This window comes from Leucopleurus acutus (assembly GCF_964270905.1).
Source record: "Leucopleurus acutus genome assembly, chromosome: 5".
Classification (NCBI taxonomy): Eukaryota; Metazoa; Chordata; class Mammalia; order Artiodactyla; family Delphinidae; genus Leucopleurus; species Leucopleurus acutus.
In genome coordinates this window covers 89,893,191-89,919,969 of record NC_139147.1, presented here as the reverse complement: position 1 = coordinate 89,919,969, position 26,779 = coordinate 89,893,191, and the positions used below count along the sequence as shown (strand labels likewise).

At 36.2% G+C, this 26,779-nt stretch overlaps 1 protein-coding gene and 1 pseudogene across 4 annotated transcripts in view; both read right to left on the bottom strand.

The window, feature by feature from the left end:
* TBL1XR1 (TBL1X/Y related 1) overlaps nucleotides 1–26,779 on the bottom strand; it is a 186,776-nt gene that overhangs the window by 43,662 nt on the left and 116,335 nt on the right. The window lies entirely within an intron of this gene.
* LOC309961870 (translationally-controlled tumor protein-like) lies at nucleotides 17,773–19,811 on the bottom strand (annotated as a pseudogene). Its single transcript has one exon. The product of its transcript is annotated as a translationally-controlled tumor protein-like (transcript).

Genomic DNA, 26,779 nt, shown 5'->3' with positions numbered 1-26,779 from the left:
TGGAGTAACCTAAAAACCTGGACTGTGGCATTAGAGCTGAAGAGAAATACTAGGATTCCAAAGATATTTAGGAAGCAGACTCAAGGGTGATTGACTGGACACAGAGTTCAGGAAAAGGGAAGAATCTTTTAGGACATCTGGATGAGTAGTACTTCATTTACTGAGATGAGAAACCATGGAGGAAAAGTAATGACCACCTTCATGTGAAGAAAAATGCACCTCACCCCCGCCCCGATTTAACTCAAATACTATAATTAATCACCTGAATGTGATACACATATGCATCACACTTAACAGAATGATAAAGGTAAATACTCCTATAATTGTGGCTCAAGACTCCTTGTCTAGATGTCCCTGTGGCACAGCAGATGATCTGTGCTCTGGAGGACATCTTGCTCAATTCTATCCTGACCCACAGTAATGTGTAATAATGTGCTCGGCACACGTAGTAGGTACTCAATAGTCAATTTTGAAAGCCTGTTGACTGAATGATTTAAAAAATAAAACCACACCACCCATTTTATCATTATAAGAAATTAAATCACAACTTGACCAATCATAGGTATCTGTTTGTCAGGGGAACAATGAGTCACTGCTTGATGAAGAGGATTTCCCAAAATGAGATTGGTTAAGTGGAATTCTAGTAAAAGACTGGTAAAGAAAACAGAGTAAGTATTCTTTTTCTCTAATATATCATTCAGTCCAATATTCAAATAATGAATAATGGCACTGAAGTACCTATGTAAAAATTTTCAACAAGGCCTGGTTCCAGTAAGCAAAGGTCACCAAAATGTCCCAACTTAAAGCAGTGATCATGGGTGCTTCTGCATCACCTAATATATTCCAGGGCAAAGAAAAACACAAGTCAAAATGATATAGATTATTATCTATAAAAATTCCCATAAGAAATACATATTATTGGTGGTATATTTTTTAAAGTCAACAAGAAACACTAAACAAGAAGAACAGGAAAGTTCTTATCTGTTAAAATTGCTACGAATGGGTTTATTACATTGATCATGGTACCAGATTAGTTTCTGTAACCAAAAGTTACAGAACCAAATTTTTTTTTAAAGGGAAAAGGGTAAACTGTTCAAATTTCAAAAGAGTTATTCTAGCTCTAGTCCTGCTTCAGCTAGCTCTTATATTCCTGGAGAGAAAGAACATTATTGTTTTCCCTTATACCAAGTATATCCCTAGGATGGACAAAAGCACTGTGCTAAGTGCTAGGAATAGATAGACGAAATAAAGTTGTCCCAAGCCTTGCAGAATTGACAGTTTTTCAGTGAAGAGAAACATACAAACAAATGTGTCCTTGAAAAGAGAAAAAAAAAAACCCCAGCAAAGTCAATGCAATCCTGCATTAAAAGTTTCAGTCACAGTAGCAATAAAATTACATAGACTTTGTAAAGACCTGAGTTTATCCACTTTCAAAGACATTTAATTCTAGAATATGCTTTCCTATGAAACTGGTCTGTTTAAATTCTAACATCAAAAGGTCACCTGAAAAGAACAGGAAATTAGACAACATTTCAGAAACTAACACAACCCTGTAAAGCAATTATACTCCACTGAACAAACAAACATTAAGACATTCCCTGCTTGAAAACTCCCGTATTCACTTTCAAAACACCTTAAAAAACCTGTATGCCAGAGAGCAAAATTAAAGAAAATGCCACCACTTTCATTAATGGACTCACCATAGCTTTGCAGAACTGGTCCATTTTGATTTGTTTATACATCTATAATATGATGTAGTCTTCATCTGCCCCAGGTGAAGACCAGATACTCATACCAGCTATCACCGATTTTCAGGGTGCACATAAAAACCTTACCACTGTACTTCCTCCATCGTGGTAGCTTTCAGAACAACTACCCTTAAACAAGGTCACAAAACAACAGTGAGACACTCAACCAATCTTTACCCTATACCAAAGAGGTCCAGCCCTCAATGTCACGCCTGGTAGAGGTTACTATGTGTAAAATAAGTCCTGCCCTCAAGGAGCTGATGGACTCTTAAACAAGATATCCAAAATAAACCAAAACGTCCTAAAATCACAAAGCATTTTATTTGTATATTCTGCTGGATCATACCTATTCATCCTTAAATAGTAAATGACTGAGTTCTAAAAAAAAAAAAAAATTAAATACCTTTGTACTTTCCTAAGTCTCAGAAACAGCTTGTAAAATCATAAAAGCTTTTATTCAAAACTTCTATCAGTTACAGGCAATCAATTACTTAATTCAAGACCCACAGCTATATTAAAGTAGCCAGAAGTAAAACCAAAAATTACAATCTTAACCAATATTTAGCCAAGTGTTTATATTTAAAAGCACACTTAATATTTTAAATGTTTAGTATGAAATATTTTACTTCAAGACTTTATAGACAACAATCTAGCAAATATTATAAAAACAGGACTGCTGATGCAATTCAGCTACGATTCCTTCAACTGAATATGTACGGCATTTTCAGCACCACAAAACTGAGTTCAGCATTCACAAACTGGATAATAACTGCTCCAAGTATTAACCATCTCCTCGTTTGTTCTTCTACACATCTAGCACATTTCTGCCTTTGGCCTCAAATAGGACAGATACTATATTCTTTTCTGATACCATTTCTGGAGCATACCAGAGCCCAACTATTATCCTAAATCACATTATTTTAAATTTACAAGATTGAAAAAACAGTAAAACTTATGGACAGAGAAGAAAAAACCCAATAAAGATATTCTTAAATCTCCTGCTTACAACACACTATTTAGAGGTCTGAAAACCTTTGCATTATCCAAAATCAAATGCACGATCAAAATTTCTTTATCTTACAAAAATAATTTAGTCCAAAATGTACAGTGGTGGCATAGTATCCCATAACAGACACATTAGTTTCACTTTTGCTTTGTTCAACATTTAGATGATTCTAAATTTTCACTATTCTAAGACTCCTATAAGACTATTTATGCTTAAAGTTGCTTTTCTTCCATTTCTTTTTGGTAGGTGTACATTTATGAATAGTCCTCTAGATCAGGAAAAGTCCCTACAAGTAAATTACCGGACAAAGGGAATAGCTAAATAGCTATTGTGATTCTTAATGAATACCAACAAATTAGATCCACTCAAAAGACAACCAATTCAGGACCCCTCAAGCTGAAACATAAGGAAAATGTTCAACTTAACCAATAATAAACAACAACAGCAACAACAAAAACATGTTGGCCATAACATTAGCAAACAGTTAAAAATAATACTCAATATTATCAAGATTGGTGACAAAAGAGAAACTGTATCTTTAAATACAGTATCTACAACTACTGGCCATAGCTGTCTAATAGTTGAAAAAAAGAGCAACAATGTTAAAAGCTGCTAAAAGAACTCTGATGTTAAAATAACAGTTGTTTTAATATTGACAAATAATTATCAAACAATGTAACCCTGGACATGTTGGGATACCCTTCCAAATAAACATTAATGACCCACAGGGGCCCAAGGTGATTGATATGTTGGGAGTCCATCTAGCAGAAAGAATGACTCAGGCTTCTCTGGAACTCAGCAGCTGAGACATGGGGTGACCATAATTCGCAAGATGAAGAAAACTGTGGCTTGCCTCTTGTAGCATTCACTGACACTATCTGCGAAAGACAGTACTACTTTACTACTACTGCCTTCCATTTGGAGACCTATTCCATTCTCAGCCCTGTGGTTTAAATGGGATGGACCTCCTGGTCCAAAGGAAGGCATTTATTTGCTTAAGCCAACCAGCAAATCATATCTTTGGTTTAGGGCTGACATTCCTCCTCCACAGACTCACACCATACCCCACGTGTCCCAACTCAATCACTCCCAGTAAGTGAAACATTAGAAGACGTGTGCTGGTTTCTATGAAAGTCAACCTCCTCCTTTCACAGGAGTGGGCAGGCAACAAGGGCACTCTGTGAAGCCTGGGATGAATGTGCATCACTGAGGTTAGAACAGAGCTATCAGAGAGAAAGAGAAGGAGGGCAGAGCAGAGACAAGAGAAACTGTGTCCTTGATGACATTGAATATCTATTGTGCAACTGGATCAAATACTATCTGAAGTTAATCTACCACAGTATTTTGAAGAAGTCAAAAATGAATTTTACTGTATAATCCAGTGAAGATTTGTCAGTTGCAACCTAAAGAGAGCAGACAACCCAAGAAATGTTTTAAAACAAGAAAGTGACTAAAGTCAGTGACAGACTATATTTGGAGAGATAAGGAGTGGAGAGGGGGGTGGGAATCCAAAAATTCCCAGTTGCTTCCAGACTAGAAAGTGAAAAGACTTACTATAGAAACGGACTGCCTAGAGAGCACAGGCCTCTGGGGAGTCACACTTTATATGTGTTAAACTAGAGGTCCCAGCAGAAATGCTCCAGAGTATAATATTACGATTCACTGCTCATGGAAAGGGGTACCTCTGGTTCTGTTCCCTTCATACAGGAAGGTCAAACTTCCAGTTACTTGTATTACTTTGGGGTGACAAACCAACCCAAACAAATGCTGACTAGACACATTTGTGAGGATGGGGCAATGACAAGTGAAAAGTAAACACTACAATGGTGATGAATTAACAAAGCCTATGGGGGGAAAATGCACTAAAGCACTACTTTTCTGACAGATTTATTTTATTCACTCGTTTAAAACTGGATGAGCACTTCCAATGTGTAAGGCACTATGACAGGTGCTAGAGACATGGCTACCCAATGCCAGGACCAGATCTTGCTGGGAAGATAGAGAACAATTAACTCCAACTTAGATAAGAAAAAATACAGAAAATTATGAAAGCATACACCCTGAGGCTGGGGGTGCAGACAGGTGAAGGATGTAAAATGTGGGTGGCTTACAGGTTTCTGTAATAGGCACAGTGTTGGAAGAACTAATTTTCCTTTTAATTCAAAATGTCTGCAGCACACCAAGTTGCCTTTGCTCCCATCTGTGTGTACACTGCTTCTCATTAATTTGATAAGGAAAATGAAACAGGAGACTATTTGCATTTATTGAGTAGCTGCTTCATGCTATGTATGGGGCTAGGTCACATACACATTATATAATTTCCTCTTCAGTGTTATATTCCTCATTTTAACGCAATAGCACCGACACATGAGAATTACACGTCTATATACAGATCTGGGCATTCAGAAATGTTACTCAAATACTATACTGACTCTCCTCAGAGAAGAAAAAAAAAAGTATGGAATGTATAATGTAAAAGAATGTAATAACTATAAAAAGAATCAAAATTCTTAGCACTAGGAGGTCCTAGGAAGTTGCTAATTCCAAGCCATGACATATGTTGCCAAGGATATATGTACGGCACAGGTTATCACTACACAGCTTACATGGACCTTGATATGACTGGCAGTCCTAAATGGTCAGCCACCACTACAGTCACAAACAAACTGCTTATAATACCCTGCTAAATAACAGCTTCTAAACTCACAAAGAATCATGTATCAAAATTTGTTGTATATAAATTCTCAATCTGCCTGTGAAGTAAAGTAACAGTTCATCCACTGCCATGCTATCTCCATGGGTCATCATAGGAAATTGTCAAATTGTCTTGTTAAAACCATGACACACTGCAAAAATACCAAACTAGGACAACTAACAACAACAAAACAAAGTGTATGGAAGGGAAATGAAATAGAGTGAGGAAACAAATTAAATCAATTTATCCATTAGCTAAGTTACTGGTGGTTATTACCATCTCACGGCTGAACTGTACCCCTCTAGAATTCATACGTTGAAGGCCAACCTCCAGTATCTTAGAATATGACTTTATTTGGAGATGGGGTCTTTTAAGAGGTGATTATGTTAAAATGAAGCCATTAGGGTAAACCTTTAATAATGTGAATATAACTCAACGTGACTGTTGTCCTTTTAAGAGGAGGAAGAGACACGAGGAATGCATGTGCACCGAGGAAAGGCCCTGTGAGGAGGCAAGGAGAAGGCGGCCGCCTGCAAGTCAAGGAGAGGCTTCAGGAGACACCAAACCTGCCGGCACCTTGATCTTGGATGCCCAGCTTCCAGAACTGCGAGGAAGTAAAATTCTGTTGTTTTATAAGCCACCCAGTCTGGGGTACTGTGTTATGGTAGCCCTAGTAAACTGATACATACCTATCATCACAAATTCTGTAAAACTCTGATCATTCACTGGAGAACTTTAAAATTACCAATGTTAAGTTCACGATTGCTAGGCTCTGCCTTTCTGAGAATTTGCCCCTGTCTTTAGGAACCTATCCTGTCCTGTAATTGTCAAAGATGACGACATTAACAGGATGCATTAACACTTCATAATCCTCTTCCCCACAGTACCCGCTTGTCTCCTCCACCCACTCCCCATGCAACACTCTCATGAACAGCACAAAAAAACTGCATTATGCTTAATTCCCCACTACCTTAAAAACAGTAATTAAAATCCTACTAATGTTAGGTAATAACACTTTTGTGTACAAAAACTATGGTACAACGAAGGAAGGTGTATTCTGAGACTTAGTTCTGAAGTCTTTCACAATATAGCTTAAAATGTGTATAAGGTACATTCTGAACTTTTGCAATGTTAAATTAAGATTTCACAAAATTGTATTAGACTAAATGAAATCATGTTTACAAAACTTACTTCTGTAAATCATAAAATGCAACAAATCAGGATTTAGAAACACATAATCTCAAGAAAAAAACATTAAGCTCTAACTGAAATATGTATTTCAGCGTATTTTAATACTAACCAAATTTAAAACAAAATATAAAACCCAGTACAATAAAACCAAATCATTTGACTGATTTCTTAAAGCATTAATGACAACAGCAGACATACATTTCATAGAGCATTAGCCCTGGACTACAACCATGGTTTATGTGTCAGACATTTTAAGGATGTCTTTTCATGGATGCCTGTAACATTAAGTCCAAAGAGAAGCACAGTAGTGCATTTCCTTAAAACAAACAAAAATTCTACCACTCTTGACATTAGGATAAATGCTGAATTTAAACTATTATTTTTAAAGACCCAATCTTATGAGATAATTTTTACTCATACTATTAAAAAGGAGAAAATATCCTTTTAAACTAATTAGTTCTGTATCTCATTTTTTATGTAAGTTTTTTAAGGGTATCTTTAATAATGAGAATATAATGTCCTAGTGAAAAAGTCTATAGTACCCACCCCCACCCAAGAGAAACAAATACAATTTTAAAAAAATAGGTAGACAAGATAGTTTGGGAAGGGAAACTAGCAAGCACTAGCACTGACTCTTACCTTCCAATTTGGGCACATGAGCATCTTTCAGATAATTTTACTAAGAGTGTACCTGGCAATATGTATATTTTACATAAAAGTTGATTTCTTATTTTTTTTAACACAGGCATACCTCGTTTTATTGTCCTGAAGTGTTTTGGGTTTTTTTTTTTTTTTTTAACAAACTGAAGGTCTGTGGCAACCCTGCATTGTCAAAATGATGGTATTTATTAGCAATAAAGTATTTTTTAAATTAAGGTATGTATCTGTTAAGACATAATGCTATTATCACACACTTAATGGAGGCTAAGGTATTGTATAAAGGTAAATTTTATATGCACCGGGAAACCAAAAAATTCACGTGACTCGTTTTATTATAGTGGTCTGACCGAACCTGCAGTATCTCTGAAGTATGGCTGTAGTTGTAGGCAATTTTTGTGCTGTTAGAATTTTTTCTTTTGGTTGTTGTTGCTTTATTCGTTTTATTATCAGATTAATGGTCAACAAAGTTGGTGAATCTTAAGAATTTAAAGCATAACTGAGAAGGGATAAACTTCTAAATTGCTTTTCCTTTCCTTTTCCATTGGAATCCAGAGCTCTCGTGTAAATTAAAGATAACATGAGAGACAAATAAGATCTCAGGTATCCTGTATGATTTTAGACAAATCTTCTGGGCCTGTTTCCTCATCTAGAAAATGAGGAAAGTGAAGCAGACAGTAGTCTCTTTCACTTTTAAACTTCAATGATTTGAGTCAGTACAAGTACACAGAGTATTACATGTAAATCTTGCCGGCTAAGAGAGTACCAGATCACATAGTGATTTTTAATAAAGAATTTTTTAATAGGCTTACAAGTGCATGAGAGGATTTTTAAAACTGTCAGACCTCAGATGGACATCTCCAGGAATTAGGAAAAGGGAAAATAAATGAGTCCACCTCATTAAGAAATATTTAAGAACTTATTATGCATAATGCTTATTAGGACCAGCTATCCTTTATAAATACTGACTTATATAAAAGCATAGGCAAATGGTATATCAAACCAATTTTTCATTAGCAACTGAGACTTCTAATGTCAATCATTTGATTCAACTGTGATCTATATCAGGGGTTTACAAACTCTGGCCTGTGTGTAAATTCCAAACCATCACCCATTTTTGTTTAGCCCATAATACCTTGTGGTTTTCACAAAACAATGAACTGTTTTTACAGAACATGTGTCGTTGATTTGATGACAGGGAACACTAACTTTGAATCCCAATTAAGCAATTTTAAGAGTCTCAGCAAAGCTCTCTAGACTGAGAAGAGTAAACTAGCATGCATTATGTGATGAGTCAACTTTAAAGTTCAACTGACACTCGCTACAGCTCTCTTTCTTTTTATACCCAAAAAGCCTCTGATGAGCTGCTTCACAGTCCACAAGTGTGGATTTCAACTTCCCAAACATATAAAAAAGTGGTCGTTCACACAGATGTCTTCTAAAATCCCTTTAAAATATAAAACTATATGATTCATAAACTATATGATTCAAGGATGGACTCAATTAACGTGTTAAATGACTGAATAAATTATAGTCAAGGTATGCTGACAGGGGAATAAAGAAGGACAAGAAATTAAAACACTAAGGAAACAGAAGATAGGCCATAGTTCTGGTCTATCTTTTTCAACTATTGAGCAGTAATTAGTCATTCCCAGTCAGTCTGGGAAGGAAAAGTCTGGAAATGAAAAGTCAGGTAAGAAAATAAAAATCAAGACCCTAGTCCCCTCCCAGTAGCAAGAAAAGCTCTGAGTTTGTGGGAATGGGAACCAATATAAGAATGGTAACAGGATTTGCTCAGTTTAAAAACTTACTATTCTGGCTTTGGAACAGAAATGTTACAAGGACCTGTAAGACTGGAATGCAGCTAAAACTTTAAGACGACAGTCACCTGAATGAATGGATACTTGGCTTAAATCTGAGATATCGCCGGCAAAGTAAACAGAATAAGGTACCAGGTGTAACAAACTCATAGAGATGTAAACAAATACTACCTATAACAGTATTTATGAAACAATTTATTGAATAAGGAATAGATATTCTTTGGTTCCTCAAAAGAAAAAAAGACTAAGTAGATAAAAACTAAGACTACTAAGCCCTAAGTGAATCAAAACAAGTGTCCACGGACTGGTTATACCGATACGTGGTAAATTCTTTGGGAGAGCAGTAGTAAAAATGTGCAGAAGATTGTTCTGGTAGCAGAGATGTATGATTAATATAGATCAGGTGTCCAAGTATGGGAAAAAGATGTAAAGAGATCACATTCATCCCAATGGGCAATACATGCTTGTTCAAATCAAGAGAAGATGATGTAAAACCAAGGTTAAAATCAGCAGACTGATACACACACACCCCCCACAACACACACACAACCCAGCTATGAGTAAATCTTGAAGACAAAAGGCAAAAGAAAATGGAGTAGAAATTGCTGATACATATGAATTGAGGTAGGCTTCCAAAGTTTTATTGAAAAAGGTGGAGTGAGAAGGGATTCCACCATGAAAACCTCATAGGTCAATTTCACAGGGTAAGAGAAAATAGTAGAACTATCCTGTAAGATTTTCTGTTTAAAAAACAGACAGACAAAAAACACAACAGAGAAACAAATCAAGTACATCACTCCATAACCACACGGGGAGAAGGGTCTCCCGTGTCCATCCTTTGTAAGTACTCTACCTAGTCAGGTTATATAGACTTTATAGCTGCAAGGACAGACTTTTAATAGTATCTCATTAAAAGATGCTTCTTTCTGTTTCATAGTACATGTACTTCAACGGCTAACACTATTCAAAGTGCTCAAAACTAAAACCCAGATTCATTATCTTTGTCATGCCCATGACAAAGTTTGATTATTTTATTTAGTACAGAAATGAGGTCTGTAGACCCCTGGGGTCCCAAGACTTTTTAAGGGGTCCTAAAGATCAAAATTATTTTCACAGTAATATAAAATACTGTTATAAAATATGCTTTTTTCATTGAATTTATGTTTACACTGATATTACAAACCAATAGTTGGTAAACTGCTTACACCTTAGTAGGAATCAAGGCACTAACACCTTACAGTATTAGTAGTCATTATACTATTCACCACCAGGCACTTAAAAAAAAACTCACAAAAATTCTTCACTGAGAGGTTCCTTGATGAAGGAGGAAAAACACTTTATTAAAATCTTAACCCTGAAATACACCTTTTCAATATCCTCTGTAACAAAAAGTACACATACAGTATTTCTGTTGCATACTAAAATGATGGTTGTCTCAAAGAAAAGCACTGTGAAAATGTCTGAATTGCAAGCTGAACTAGCTACTTTTTTCATGGAACACCATTTTTACTTCAAACAACTCACAAAGTATGGTTTTTCAGATTGAGAATTTGGCAGACATTTTCTTGCAAATAAACAAAGTGAATCTGTCACTTTTAAGAAAACAACTAACAATATTTGTTGGCAAGAATAAAACTTAAGCTTTTAAGAGATAATTAGGATTTGGAAAATTTATCAGCCACCATGAGCTTGAGAGCTTCCTGATACTACTCCAAAATTTCTGTGATGAGATCAGTGGGGATGTTAATGACTCTGGTTTTTTCTATTGTGTAATGAACATTTGGAAGATCTGTATAACTCAGTGAACAAATATTTTCCCAATGACTAGCATAAGGTTATGCATGAGGAAAACAATCCATTCAAAGTTCAAGAGAGACTAATGGATTTTAATATAACAGAATACAAAATGTTCATTGATACACCTTCAGAACTTGCACTGCACCTAACCCTTAAGAAACTATCCACTTGTTGAGATTTGGTGTAGTAGCAAAGAACATCCAAATTTATTTGAAAAATGAATTTTTATTTTGATTAAAAAAAATTACATCTATCCTCGAAAGGCCATTAAATTTCCACTGTAACAATGTATCTCAACATGTGAATGTGAGAACCCAGATGTCTTCTATTAAACCAGAGATTAAACAGGGACTTCCAAATATTTAAAACAACGCCACTCTTCTCATGGAAATTTTTTGTCTTGGAAATCATTTTCCGTAAAACATATTATGTGTGTTAACATGTTATAGATAGGTTTGTTACTGTTATGTTAAAATGCATTAGTACTATAAAACTTCACAGTGTTAATTTCTGATGCAGCATATATTGATAGCTATAACCCATTTAAAGAAAATTTTTCTAGAGTCATTAATAAATTAAGAATGTAATGAGGTACTATGTCTAAAATGTTTTAGACCTGCTAGTATAAAAACTGATTCCCTCTTGGCAATATTGGTGCTAATGTTTTCTGGAAAAATTCAAGAGTTTCCCTGGGGAAATAGACCTCTTATGCCACAATATTGTTCATACTATAATATGACCTAAATCATGAGTGGTATGATTTCTGTTATGTTCATATTGGAATTACATTAGGTATCCTGTAAATTTATACCTAATAAACAAAAAAGGTACTTAAAATCCATAAACATCTTCATGTAAAAGTTCTAGTTTTGATAAAACATATGGAATCTATTAACTAAAATATGGAGGAGTGAAAATTATACATTTTCTGAGACTACACCTATAAGTGAACTTCTTTCCAGATACACCCGCTTGTGTGTAAATTTCAATAATCTGACTGAAATTCAGTTTCTCTGTCCTTCATTCAACAAACATTTACTGAGTGCTAATATAAGCCTGGCACTGTTCTAGGCCCTGAATGCTGCAATACAGAAATCTATTAATACAAAGAATGATATTGTACAGAATAGTCTTCACAGCCAAATTCCAGGCTGCATCCCATATTTTTATCAAATTCCTTCACAAAAAGCAGTGAAACGGTGTGGAGGCTGTGGTAAAGGAGCACTGCCCCCGTGACAGTTTCTCCTCCAATGGTGTGGATTCCCACTATCCTGCATGTCTGCCCAGCCTCACATCTGTGTTAAGTGGTAGGTTCCAAAGGGCTTCAATCCTTTCCCCAACAACTGAAACATGAAGCTGGTCTCTGTCTTGCAGCCTTTGTTTCCTAAAGAGAATACATTCAACACTGCAAACAATGGCAGCCTTCTTCACCATATACATGGAAACAAATAATGCAGGGCCTTGGCACTACAGAATCAATTAAATCATATACTCCATCTGTTAGCTACATGAGAAATAAAAGGAGACAGCTAGCTGAGCAACAAATCTGCAATTATTTATAGTCAGATTTCCAGGCTATACATGGTACAAATTCCATACCTGCCTCTCTGCACTGTGAGGACACAAAAGAAAGACGCAGAGGAGATGTGGGGAGTGGAGATCCAGGAAACAGAGGCACATCTGTGTTTAATAATGGCAAGTAACTAATCCACACTCATTTTGCTACTCCTAACCATATCAATAACTGCCGTGGATATATCAGAAGAAATTCAAGCCTAAGTTAATCGGGTTTCCCTTCTTTTTGATATTGTATATAAGCTATTACCACCCTTTTGCCAGGTAGAGAAACCTAGGCCCAGGCAGAATTGCTGGGTAAACACAGCTGTCCCCAGGATCTCCCATCATCCTTTCCCCAGACTAGTCTCCTTTCCGAGCACTCTAATACTTAGCACTCCAGTACTCAGCACTACTCTACCAATGAAACTCTCTGCCTTGACAACTCCCTCCAGCTTCCCCCTGAGCCCCACCTCTGACCCCCTACAATCTAAAACCAGCTGAGCCCCTGCCCTCCTCAATCGGTAGTTGTACTCTAGGTTTTTTACACTAGGTCTCCAACCAACACAGCCAACAAATACATTTCATCCCTTAAAGTTAGGTAGATGACAACCTTAACAATCTGATGTAACAAAATGTCAATGAATAATAATGGCTTGATGTCCTGCTTTCCAAGGAACTTATAACAAATGCATAAATTACATTACCTTAACTCAGTGTTTCTCAAATTTGAGTAGTACCAAGTACCTTCTATAAGAAAACAAAATAACACATTAGTCCCAAGAGTTGGTTTGTATATTTTATTGTTACTAACATATAAATATAAATAAAAACACTAGGCATGGTCCTCATCTGAAAGCACTTCCAACTATAAAATGAAAAAAAAAAACTACCTATCAATACCAAGGTACTGGGCTTCCTTGGTGGCGCAGTGGTTAAGAATCTGCCTGCCAATACAGGGGACACACATTCAAGCCCTGGGGTTCGGGAAGATCCCACATGCTGCAGAGCAACTAAGCCCGTGCACCACAACTACTGAGCGCCTGCGCTCTAGAGCCCGTGAGCCACAACTACTGAAGCCCGCGCACCTAGAGCCCATGCTCTGCAACTAGAGAAGCCACTGCAATGAGAGGCCTGTGCACTGCAATGAAAGAGTAGTCCCTGCTCGCCGCAACTAGAGAAAGCCCACGCGCAGCAACAAAGACCCAACTCAGCCAAAATTAAAAAAGAAAATTAAAAAAAATAAAATACCAAGGTACTTTATGTACAATGTCTACTACAGGATTAAAATAAACACAAATGGTCTTACTTTGTTACAAAGTGGCCACCCAGATGATCTAAAATGTCTTATGTATATTATTTTATTTTTAGACTACCACATGGACAAAATTTTTTTAATTTCTCATGGAGAAATTACTAACCCAGAATATATCTATAGATGTTGGATGTTACTCACTTTGTGATCTAACAACGTGAAAAAAAATGATATGAAGTGGGAGACCTGAAGACAGAAAGAAATATTCGAGGAGGTGGATGTTTTCAGGTCCTTCAATTTATCATTCCTAATATAATCTTGTAGGAAATGGTTAATAATGATTTGAATAATTATACTACTTGTATAATTCATGAAATACAAGTCTATTTCAACACAAATTTAAGTTATTTTTTCATTTACTTGCAACTTATGTAACACTAATATAATTCAACCTTCAGAAGCAGATATACATATATGACTTAGAAAAATTTTAAATGTATTTGATGTTTTAATACAAATAGACATCTTAGAACAACTTTATAAATAATTCATCATATATGAAGATGAATATAATCACATGCCTAACCAGCTGGCAAGAACAGAATAGAATACAACATTAAAAAAAAAATCATGACAGGCCAAGGCACAATCAAATTTGGTGGGGGGAGGGGGAAGTGTATTACTTAGAGGCTAATCAAAACTAAATGAACACAAAACTGCATGCGCAGAGGGACCTGGGAGAATATCTGACTAAGCTAGAAGGTTTAGCCCCATGGTTCTTCAAACTTTGCTGCACATTAAATCATCTGGGGAACTTTTAAAAAGCCTGCTGTCCATGTAGCATCCCATACTTATTAAACCACAATCTCTGGAGGTGGGAGCCAGATAGCAATATTTTTAAAAGATTTCCAGGTGAATACAGGGCAGAGCAAAGTTTGGGAAGTCCTGTTTACCCAACTGAAAGCACTCTGATATCTTCCCTTGCCTCTTCCAGTTTTGGGTAGTAGCCCCAGCCATTCCTTGACCTGTGGCAACCCAATCCCTGTCTCCATCTTCGCATGGCCATCTTCCCACTGTGTCTGTGTCTTCACATACCACATGCCCTTTTCCCAGGTGCGTGTTCAAATTTCCCTCTTTTTATAAGAACATCAGTCACAGTGGAAAAAGGACCCACCCTAATGACCTCATCTTAATTACATCTGCAAAAATCTTATTTCCAGATAAGGTCACATTCACAAGTACCAGGGGTTACAACTTCAACATATCTTTGAGGGGACATAATTCAACTCATACACTTAAGTTTCAAAACTCCCCTAACAAATCAACTATAAAATTTAGTGGTATGCAGTTAAACAAAGAACTCCAGCTTAGAGAGAACTAACTCAACTATGTTGCACCTTTTCAGAGCTTGAAAGGACAACAGATTTGAAGGTACTTTAAACAGAGCATCCTTCCTCTTTCATCTCCTCAGCAGCAAACTACTCCATTATTAAACTATAAAGGTTAAAAGAATAAACTACTCTCAAGCTAGTTTCTTCTAGCCTTGACTGCCAAACTTCTATTTTAAGGCACACCTTTAGCAAAGTCCAAAATTCTTTAGCCTGACAATAAAGTCCCTTCTGATATAGTAATCTAAAGGTATAGCTTATATTTCTTCAATACCCTTACAATCAAGCCAAACTGGACAGCATTGTCAAACTACATCACTGTACTAGTTTCCTAGTGCTGCCATAACAAAGTACCACAGATAAGGTGGCGTACAGCAGAAATTTACTGCCTTACAGTTTTGGAAGTCAGAAGTCCAAACATCAAGGTGTTGGCAGGGCTCCTTCTGAAGGTGCTGAGGAAGGGTCTCTCCTAGCTTCCTTGGCTCCTTGGATGTATTACTCTAGCCACCTTGCCATATCTCCCTGTGGCTCTTCACACTGTTTTTCCTGTGTGTCTGTGTCCAAATTTCCTATTTTTATAAGGACAACAGTCATATTGGATTAGAGCCTGCTCTAATAATTTTAACATAATTATCTCTGTAAAGACCCCATTTCCAAATAAGGTTATAGTCTGAGGTACTGGGGGTTTGCACTTCAACTAATGAATTTCAGAAGACACAATTCAACCTATAACAGTCATTAAGCAGAGAAAGCCCAGGATTAGTAAACAAAGATGCCATCATTTTACCCCTCCAAAAGTGTAGATGGCAGCTATAAACGAAGGCTAACAAAAAAGCCTTTTCCCCTGACCTTCAGTTATCTCTCTAGCTTGGCTATCAGATAAAATCCCTTTAAAACAAAATTCAGACCAACACTAATTATGTTAACTATGATGGCATCAACATGCATGGAATAATTTAAGTAACTTTATGTCGTCAAATGTATTACTGTTCAGAATTTAATCACTCTTCTCTTTTCCTGCAATAGTTATTCATCCCCACCATAACCCTTGGACCCTGGCTATGTGACATAATTTGGCCAACGGAAACTGAGTAGATGAGCTGTCCAATCACAGTTTTAAGAGGTATTAAAAGTATCTGCCAGGGACTTCCCTGGCAGTTCAGTGGTTAAGACTCTGCCTTCCAATGCAGGAGGTGCGGGTTCGATCCCTGGCTGGGGAGCTAAGATCCCACATGCCTCATGGCCAAAACACCAAAACAGAAACAATATTGTAACAAATTCAATAAAGACTTTAAAAGTGGTCCACATCAAAAAAATCTTAAAAAAAAAAAAAAAGTATCTGCCAGTGCTCTTACTCTTTTCTTCTGCCACATGAATGAGCATGTTCTACATGGCGCCTGCTCTGAAAGCCTGGATCCCCAAATGAGAAGACACAGAACAGAGGCACATCCAAGCCACATTATCTACATGCAAAATATTTGGAAAATAAATCTTTATTTTTGTAAACCAGTGAAATTATTTATAATCATAAAGAAAACTAACATACTTTAAAGTAGTATTTTGACTGCATATATCCCTAGAGGATATAACCTAGGGACAAAAAAGAATCACAAAGAAAGTTTAAACTTCTTTCTATAGTCTTATTATAGTAATTCTTTAGCATTACTAATTTGAATATTTTTATAAATATATATAAAACAAATAAGAAATTATGTTAAATCCATTACAAATCAAAATTTTCAGAAAGGAAAAAAATATATACGAATAGAGAAGCAGTAAAAATCTTTTCATTTTCTCTTCATGGTATAGTACTGTCTGTACTCCTCAAGCTGGCTACACCTGAAAGATATATAGCAATATGCTAGGGAGGATGAGAAGGCAGAGGATGAATGTGTCACATTATCTCAAGGAACAATTTCTCTTGATAATAAGTAAGTTTGGTCGTTTTACTTTTATAAAAATCACTTATCTGATGGAACTGCATACAAAAAATTAAAATTATTTTCATGTTTATAATACAGATGTATTTTCAATAAAATTCACACAACACAAATCAAGCTTTAAAATCCTATAGTAATCTTAAATTTGAATTGAAATATAAGCAGGAATTTGTGATTTATTTCTCTTACTAAATATGCATTTCCTTGTTCCAAAAAGGCCTAGCAGCAATTAATAACAACCTAGTAGTAAAAAGCACTCCATGCTTTCATTGTAGTCTCTAAATAAACACTTCTCATAAAAATAGGAATGCTTTGGAGGAAAGACCAATTTCAGGGCTGAAGCAGAAAACCCGGAACATCTTGCCATGCAAGAAAGCAAGGAAACAACCGAAGGCCACATGTGTCACGTCAAAAGGAGACAGGAACCGCAATGGATTAAAACACCTCAAAAATAGTTCTTAATCCATGAGATTACAAAAATTAAAAATAAACTTCACAGCACTGGTCACCTTGAGAGGGCACCACCAACTCATCAGTCTAAAAACTGACAACTAAAACAACCCAAGCACATACCCTGCTTTTGCTGTGCAAGTTCTATTTCAGTATCCCAATACTTGACAAGGAAGAGTCCTTCTTCACAGAATTCCAGCTAATCAATGAAAAAACAATGATATAATTAAAACAACAATTTTCTATCCCTAAGAAAATAAAGAATCTAGGCAACAATCATTAATGGACACTAAGACCACCAGGGGAATATCTGATGTGGAACTTTATAACGGATAGATCAGACTAACAACAACTAAATCCACCAATCAACATCAACACCACCGAAAGTGATACAACCAGATGGTGTATGCCCCATGGTGTGAGGCAGAAGGAAGAAAAGACTTCGTGATCAAAGAATTAAAAGTGAATTTAATCATACCTCAACTAGCACTTTACAAAAGTTACAGGAGGACAGTAGAATGTATTAGTAATACCACAATGATGTGATTAGCCAAATCCAGAATGTGGGGAATTTGACAGGACAAATTTTTTTCTACCAACAGGTGGAAGAGACTGAAATTTAGCAACCAAAAGCAGTGTGCAGACCTTGTTTGGATTCTGTTTAAAAGTAACCATCTGAAAATGTCATTTGGAAGGCAAAAGAAAAATTTTAATTCTCTTTATTTACCTCTTCCAGTTTCTCATAAGCCTTTCATCTTTTCTAGACCACTGCAACATATGAAGCCTAGCCTTTTCTCCACAGTAATGAATGGGAAGGATAAGGAAATCTATAAGGATGAGGGTAGTGAGTGCAGAGACAATACAATGGCTTATTTCATACTCAACATGTATCCTAGTTTTCTGATCCTGATTTGAATATGAAATCCTGGGCTTGACTCTTTCTCTGGATAGTAAACAACTCCAGATAAGATGACTTGGTATAAATTCATCTAGACATATTCCAAGGGTTTTCACCAGACGATCAAATTGCTGATCAATTTTCTGCTTCTCAAGTACAGGTATTAGAATAGCCTTTTTCCTTCAATATGATGCAAAGGCATGCTAGGTGCTCAATAGTTTAAAAAAAAAAAAACTGCACACACACACAAAACAACTGAGCGAGTGAAAGTGCTTTTCTTCTCATTGCTCTCAACCTCACCTCTTTTTTGGAGAAGGAAACACATTTAGGGAAAAGAGAATACTGTCTACACCCAGAGACAACTTCAGAATCAGTTTACTTCAAAAACATCAAGGAATTAGTAGTAAGTTTTCTTACTAGTATAGTAAAACCCCTTGATTACAATCAGATATTTAATCTTTTTTTTTTAGTTTAAATGCATTTTATTTTTAGACAAACTACATGACGTATTTTTTCTCGAAAGCAATGCCTCAGCTCCAAATAAATCACCGTCAAAACTAACGAAGAGCTCAAGATGACATCAGTCCCATTTCTCTAAGTCCTGGTGTCGTGTGGATGAAAAGGAGCAGCCAGCCAGTTATGATGACAGGTGACAGATCCAAAGTAACTGCCAAATTTGTTAATATTTTCTCATTTCTAGATCATCCTTAAAGAAAATCATATGTGGGGTCACACATCCTCACAATAGTCCAGCAGAGCTACCATGCCATCTAGATTCACGTTTTCACCAATAAAGAACTGACAGTTTTTGAAATTAGCAAGGATGTGTTTGATTTGTTCTGCAGCCCCTGTCATAAAAGGTTTTTTACTCTTTCTGGTCCCTGTCCTCCAAGTTTCCCTTTGGCTGACTTCATGTAATCTTTGATGTACTCCTTGTAGGCTTCTTTTTTGAAGCTGGTTTTCCGCAAGTGATGGTTCATGACAATATCGACACCAGTGATTACTGTGTTCAGTACCTTCACCCTTGGGTCCTTCAGCAGAGGCATTTCCACCAATAAGCGAGTCATCAATGTCACCCTCTGTCCTACTGACCATCATCTCCCTCCACCTCCAGACAGAGCCTGTCAGCAACCTCCCGGATCTTGTAGATGTCGGAGAACATCTCATCACGGCTCATGAGGTCCCGGTAGATAATCATAATGGGGACTGGTGGAGATGATGGCGGCACTAGCTTAGTAGGAGCCTGGAGCTCAGAGTGAGCACGGTGTGCTTCAGGGGCAGAGGAAAAGTTAATCTTTGTTTTTAATCTCAATTATGTAACTAAAAACTGCTTTTTGGAGCAGAATTTTCTTATACAATTCTCTGAACAAAAGGAAAAAGAAACATTCTTTCAAAAAAATACGACGTTCTGTTTAGGCCACTGATCTCAAAAACACTCAACCTCAATTAAAATACCTATATAGTTATAAAAAGTAATTGTTATGATAAAAATGTTACATATAAAATATGTTATAATGAAAATGAATATATAAGTTAGAAACAATGAGCATTTGAACTGTCATATAAATTTTTAAGAATTGTTCCCACAAATCATACCTATTTTCACTCTCCTGAAAGGTTTCTCAGCATTTTATAAGTACTCTACTGACCTAAAAGCCCAAAACATAAATTATAATAAATATAACACAAATCAGGAAAAAAGTACTATTTTCTTTGGGCCTGCTGGTATAAAATAACTGTTAACTGATACAACCTATAATATATAAAATATTAAGAATCATAGGCTTTAGAGCTGAAGGGAACAAGAGATTTTTTTCTCCTCCTGGTTTAGGTTGCCCCTACTAATTAAAACCTCAAAACATTTACATGTAAATATACACTCATTTTCTCCTTAAAAAACTGGTTTAAAAAAACCTAAAATGGATGGCTACAGTACTAGATATGAGCAGTATACAAAACTGAACCCATGAAAATAGTGACTGCAAAACAGACATGAGCACAGAGCATCTGCTATTATCAAAACTTATACAGAGATTTGGGTTTGGAGAGGAAGAGTGAGAAGATGAAACAAAGAAGAATCTCCATCACTTTTCTCAGTTTCTGGGTACTCGATCAGTTATCACAGGGTTATCTAATATAGGAAAGGTTTTCAACCTATTCACAGCCAGTAGGTAAGAGTCTGGAATTATTTTCCTTTCAATTGTTCTGTATTTAAGAAGCATATTGTGCTGAAACTCAAGACTGCCAGAACTGAAAGAATGCTCCTCCTTTCCATTATGTAATGGAAATGGGTTCACCTCTTTTTTCTGTCCCTCCTTATATTAGTGGTAAAGGAAACTTTCAGGTCAATACTTGCAACAATAAAAAAGCAGTTAGAGGTAATAGCAGCAAATGAAAACATTCATTACAAAATTAATTTTTTATTTACATAGACCACTATGCTAAAGAAACCATACTGGATCATACAATGTGTGGGATAGGTTAGATATTTCAAACACTGTGGTGACGCAATTAAATACTCTAGGAATGACAGCTTATTTATGTCTATTAAAAAATGCAAGCTAAAAAAAAATGCAAGCTATGGGAAAGGACACACTTAATCCTTAATAGTCACTGATTATGCCTGAAATATAGCCCGATTCATAACAGGCACCCAATTATTATTTGTTGAAAATAAATGAATAATGTTTTTTTTTTCCACTAGTCAGTAGTATTTAAAAAGACCAAAAGATAATCTTCAGTGAGGACTACAACTCAATGTTCCTTCTCATCCACCCCTATATTGATCTCTATTACCCTCTCAACTTCAATAACTTGTATCTCCATTTTTTTTTTTTTTTTTTTTGGAGAAAGGGGTGGAAGAAAGAAAAAGGCCACATTCCAGTTTCTAGCCTACTAGTGACTCTTGCTTAGTGTGGTATATCAAAATCACCTGTGGCAGCTTCTTCAAAGTAATGTCATAAACTTTGTGACAGCTTGGAAAACTCTTAATTCAGGGTCAGCAAGTCAGAAGTACAGCCCAGGCATGTCGATCTTAACAAGTTCCTCGGGTCATACAAACCATGCCGACATCACACTACACACTTCAAAAACTTCTTTATCTTTAAATCCTGTAACTGTAAACAAAAAAGACACACACATCCTCTTTTTCATTGTAAACTCCTTATATCTTTGATCTACTCAGTTTCTTTTTTTTACACTTATTTTTCTGAATTTTTAAAATTCTTATTAGTTATCTCTTTTACACATATCAGTGTGTACATGTCAATCCCAATCTCCCAATTCATCCCACCACCACCCCCCTGCCACTTTCCCCCCTTGGTGTCCATACGTTTCTTCTCTACATCTGTGTCTCTATTTCTGTCCTGCAAACCGGTTCATTTGTACCATTTTTCCAGGTTCCACATATATGCGTTAATATACAATATCTGTTTCTCTCTTTCTGACGTACTTCACTCTGTACAACAGTCTCTAGATCCATCCACATCTCTACAATTTCATTCCTTTTTATGGCTGAGTAATATTCCATTGTATATATGTACCACATCTTTACCCATTCAAATGTCAACGGACATTTAGGTTGCTTCCATGACCTGGCTATTGTAGACAGTGCTGCGATGAACATTGGGGTGCATGTGTCTTTTTGAATTATGGTTTTCTCTGGATATATGCCGAGTAGTGGGATTGCTGGATCATACGGTAATTCTATTTTTACTTTTTTAAGGAACCTCCATACTGTTCTTCATAGTGGCTCTGTATCAATTTGCATTCCCACAAACAGTGCAAGAGGGTTCCCTATTCTCTACACCCTCTCCAGCATTTGTTGTTTGTAGATTTTCTGATGATGCCCATTCTAACTGGTGTGAGGTGATACCTCATTGTAGTTTTCATTTGCATTTCTCTAATAATTAGGGATGCTGAGCAGCTTTTCATGTGCTTCTTGGCCATCTGTATGCCTTCTTTGGAGAAATGTCTATTTAGGTCTTCTGCCCATTTTTGGATTGGGTTGTTTGTTATTTAATGTTCAGCTGCGTGAGCTATTTATATATTTTGCAGATTAATACTCTGTCCATTAATTCATTTACAAATATTTACTCCCATTCTGACGGTTGCCTTTTTGTCTTGTTTGTAGTTTCCTTTGCTTTGCAAAAGTTTTTAAGTTTCATTAGGTCCCAATTGTTTATTTTGTTTTAAGTTCCATTAATCAAGGAGGTGGATCAAAAAAAATCTTACTGTGATTTATGTCAAAGAGTGTTCTTCCTATGTTTCCTCTAAGAGTTTTATAGTGTCCAGTCTTACATTTAGGTCTTTAATCCATTTTGAGTTTATTTTTGTGTATGGTGTTAGGGAGTGTTCTCATTTCATCCTTTTACATGTAGCTGTCCAGTTTTCCCAGAACCACTTACTGAAGAGACTGTCTTTTCTCCATTGTATAGCCTTGCCTCCTTTGTCATAGATTAGTAGACCACAGGTGCGTGGGTTTATCTCAGGGCTTTCTATCCTGTTCCATTGATCTGTATTTCTGTTTTTGTGCCAGTACCATATTGTCTTGATTACTATAGCTTTGTAGTATAGTCTGAAGTCAGGGAGTCTGATTCCTCCAGCTCTGTTTTTTTCCCTGAAGACTGCTTTGGCTATTCCGGGTCTTTTGTGGCTCCATACAAATTTTAAGATTTTTTTGTTCCAGTTCTATAAAAAATGCCACTGGTAATTTGATAGGGATTGCACTGAATCTGTAGATTGCTTTGGATAGTATAGTCATTTTCACAATATTGATTCTTCCAATCCAAGAACATGGTATACCTCTCCATCTGTTTGTGTCATCTTTGATTTCTTTCATCAGTGTCTTATAGTTTTCTGAGTACAGATCTTTTACCTTCTTAGGTAGGTTTATTTCTAGGTATTTTATTCTTTTTGTTGCAGTGGTGAATGGGATTGTTTCCTTAAATTCTCTTTCTGATCTTTCGCTGTTAGTGTATAGGAATGCAAGAGATTTCTGTGCATTAATTTTGTATCCTGCAACTTTACCAAATTCACTGATTAGCTCTAATAGTTTTCTGATAACATCTTTAGGATTCTCTATGTATAATATCATGTCATCTGCAAACAGTGAGTTTTACTTCTTCTTTTCCAATTTGTATTCCTTTTCTTTTTCTTCTCTGATTGCCGTAGCTAGGACTTCCAAAACTATATTGAATAATAGTGGCAAGAGTGGACATCCTTGTCTTGCTCCTGATCTTAGAGGAAATGCTTTCAGTTTTTCACCACTGAGAATCACATTTGTTGTGGGTCTGTTGTATATGACCTTTATTATGTTGAGGTAGGTCCCCTCTATGGCCACTTCTGGAGAGTTTTTATCATAAATGGGTGATGAATTTTGTCAAAAGCTTTTCCTGCATCTATTGAGATGAACATATGGTTTTTATTCTTCTATTTGTTAATATGGTGTATCACATTGATTGATTTGCATACATCGAAGAATCCTTGCATCCCTGGGATAAACCCCACTTAATCATGGTGTATGATCCTTTTTTTTTTCTTTTTGGTATGATCCTTTTAATGTGTTGTTGGATTCTGTTTGCTAGTATTCTGTTGAGGATTTTTGCGTCTATATTCATCAGTGATAGTGGTCTGTAATTTTTTTTTGTAGTATGTGTGTCTTATTTTGGTATCAGGGTGATGGTGGCTTCATAGAATAGAGTTTGGGAGTGTTCCTTCCTCTGCAATTTTTTGGAAGAGATTGAGAAGGATTCATGTTAGCTCTTCTCTAAATGTTTGACAGAATTTACCTGTGAAGCCATCTGGTCCTGGACTTCTGTTTGCTGGAAGATTTTTAATCACCGTTTCAATTTCATTACTTGTAATTGGTCTGTTCATATTTTCTATTTCTTCCTGGTTCAGTCTCGGAAGGTTATACCTTTCTAACAATTTGTGCATTTCTTCCACGTTGTCCATTTTATTGGCATAGAGTTGCTTGTAGTAATCTCTCAGGATGCTTTGTATTTCTGCTATGTCCTTTGTAACTTCTCCTTTTTCATTTCTAATTTTATTGATTTGAGTCCTCTCCCTCTTTTTCTTGATGAGTCTGGCTAATGGTTCATCAATTTTGTTTATCTTCTCAAAGAACCAGGTTTTATTTTCATTGATCTTTGCTATTGTTTTCTTTGTTTCTATTCCATTTATTTCTGCTCTGATTTTTAAGATTTCTTTCCTTCTACTAACTTTGGGTTTTGTTTGTTCTTCTTTCTCTAGTTCCTTTAGGTGTAGGGTTAGATTGTTTGAGATTTTTCTTGTTTCTTGAGATGGCTTGTATTGCTATAAACTTCCCTCTTAGAACTGTTTTTGCTGCATCCCATAGGTTTTGGATCATCGTGTTTTCATTGTCATTTGTCTCTAGGTATTTTTTGATTTCCTCTTTGATTTCTTCAGTGATCTCTTGGTTATTTAGTAACATGTTGTTTAGCCTCCATGTGTTTGTGATGTTTTTTTCCCCTGTAATTGATTTCTAACCTCATGGCGTTTTGGTCAGAAAAGATGCTTCATTTGCTTTTAATTTTCCTAAATTTACCAAGGCTTGATTTGTGACCCAAGACGGGATCAATCCTGGATAATGTTCCATGTGCATTTGAGAAGAAAGTGTAATCCGCTGTTTTCGTATGGAATATCCTATAAGTATCAATTAAATCTATCTGGTCTGTTGTGTCATTTAAAGCTTGTGTTTCCTTATTAATTTTCTGTCTGGATGATCTGTCCATTGGTGTAAGTGAGGTGTTTAAGTCCCTCACTATTACTGTGTTACTGTTGATTTCCTCTTTTATAGCTGTTAGCAGTTGCCTTATGCATTGAGGTGCTACTAAGTCAGGTGCATATATAATTGTTATATCTTCTTCTCAGATTGGTCCCTTGATCATTATGTAGTGTCCTTCCTTGTCTCTTGTAACATTCTTTATTTCAAAGTCTATCTTACCTGATACGAGTACTGCCACTCCAGCTTTCTTTTGATTTCCATTTGCATGGAATATCTTTTTCCATCCCCTTTCAGTCTGTATGTGTCCCTAGGTCTGAAATGGGTCTCTTGCAGACAGCATATATCCATTTTGTATCCATTCTATGAGCCTGTGTCTTTTGGTTGGAGCATTTAATCCATTCACGTTTAAGGCAATGATTGATATGTATGTTCTTATTACCATTTTCCTAATTGTTTTGGGTTTATTTTTGTAGATCCTTTTTTTCTCTTGTGTTTCCCACTTAGAGAAGTTCCTTTAGCATTTGTTGTAGAGCTGGTTTGGTGGTGCTGAATTCTTTTATCTTTTGCTTGTCTGTAAAGCTTTTGATTTCTCTGTCGAATCTGAATGAGATCCTTGCTGGGTAGAGTAATCTTGGTGTTAGGTTCCTCCCTTTCATCACTTTAAATATAACCCTTCTGGCTTGTAGAGTTTCTGCTGAGAAATCAGCTGTTAACCTTATGGAAGTCCCCTTGTCTGTTATCTGTCATTTTTCCCTTGTTGCTTTCAATAATTTGTCTTTAATTTTTGTCAATTTGATTATTATGTGTTTCTCCTTGGGTTTATCCTGCCTGGGACTCTCTGTGCTTCCTGGACTTGGGTGGCTATTTGCTTTCCCATTTTAGGGAAGTTTTCAACTCTAATCTCTTCAAATATTTTCTCGGGTCCTTTCTCTCTCTATTCTCCTTCTGGGACCCCTATAATGCGAATGTTGCTGCATTTAATGTTGGCCCAGAGGTCTCGTAGGCTGTCTTAATTTCTTTTCATTCTTTTTTCTTTACTTTGTTCCACGGCAGTGAATTCCACCACTGTGTCTTCCAGGTCACTTATCCATTCTTCTGCGTCAGTTATTCTGCTATTGATTCCTTCTAGTGTAGTTTTCATTTCAATTATTGTATTGTTCATCTCTGTTTGTTTGTTCTTTAATTCTTCTAGGTGTTTGTTCCTTAATTCTTCTAGGCCTTTGTAAAACATTTCTTGCATCTTCTCGATCTTTGCCTCCATTCTTTTTCCAAGGTCATGGATCATCTTCACTATCATTATTCTGAATTCTTTCCTGGAAGGTTGCCTATGTCCACTTCATTTAGTTGTTTTTCTGGGGTTTTACCTTGTTCTTTCAACTGGTACAAAGTCCTCTGCCTTTTCATTTTTTCTATCTTTCTGTGAATGTGGTTTTCCTTCCACAGGCCGAAGAACTGTAGTTCTTCTTGCTTCTGCTGTCTGCCCTCTCTACTCAGTTTCTAATTGAACAGATTTTCAAGATAACGTCACGTTACTCATGCTTCTCAGTGTCCTCCAATCCCACATCATCCTCCTTAACTGTATCTGCATTCCCTCCATTTTCATGCAAACCTACTGATCAGACATTTCAAGAA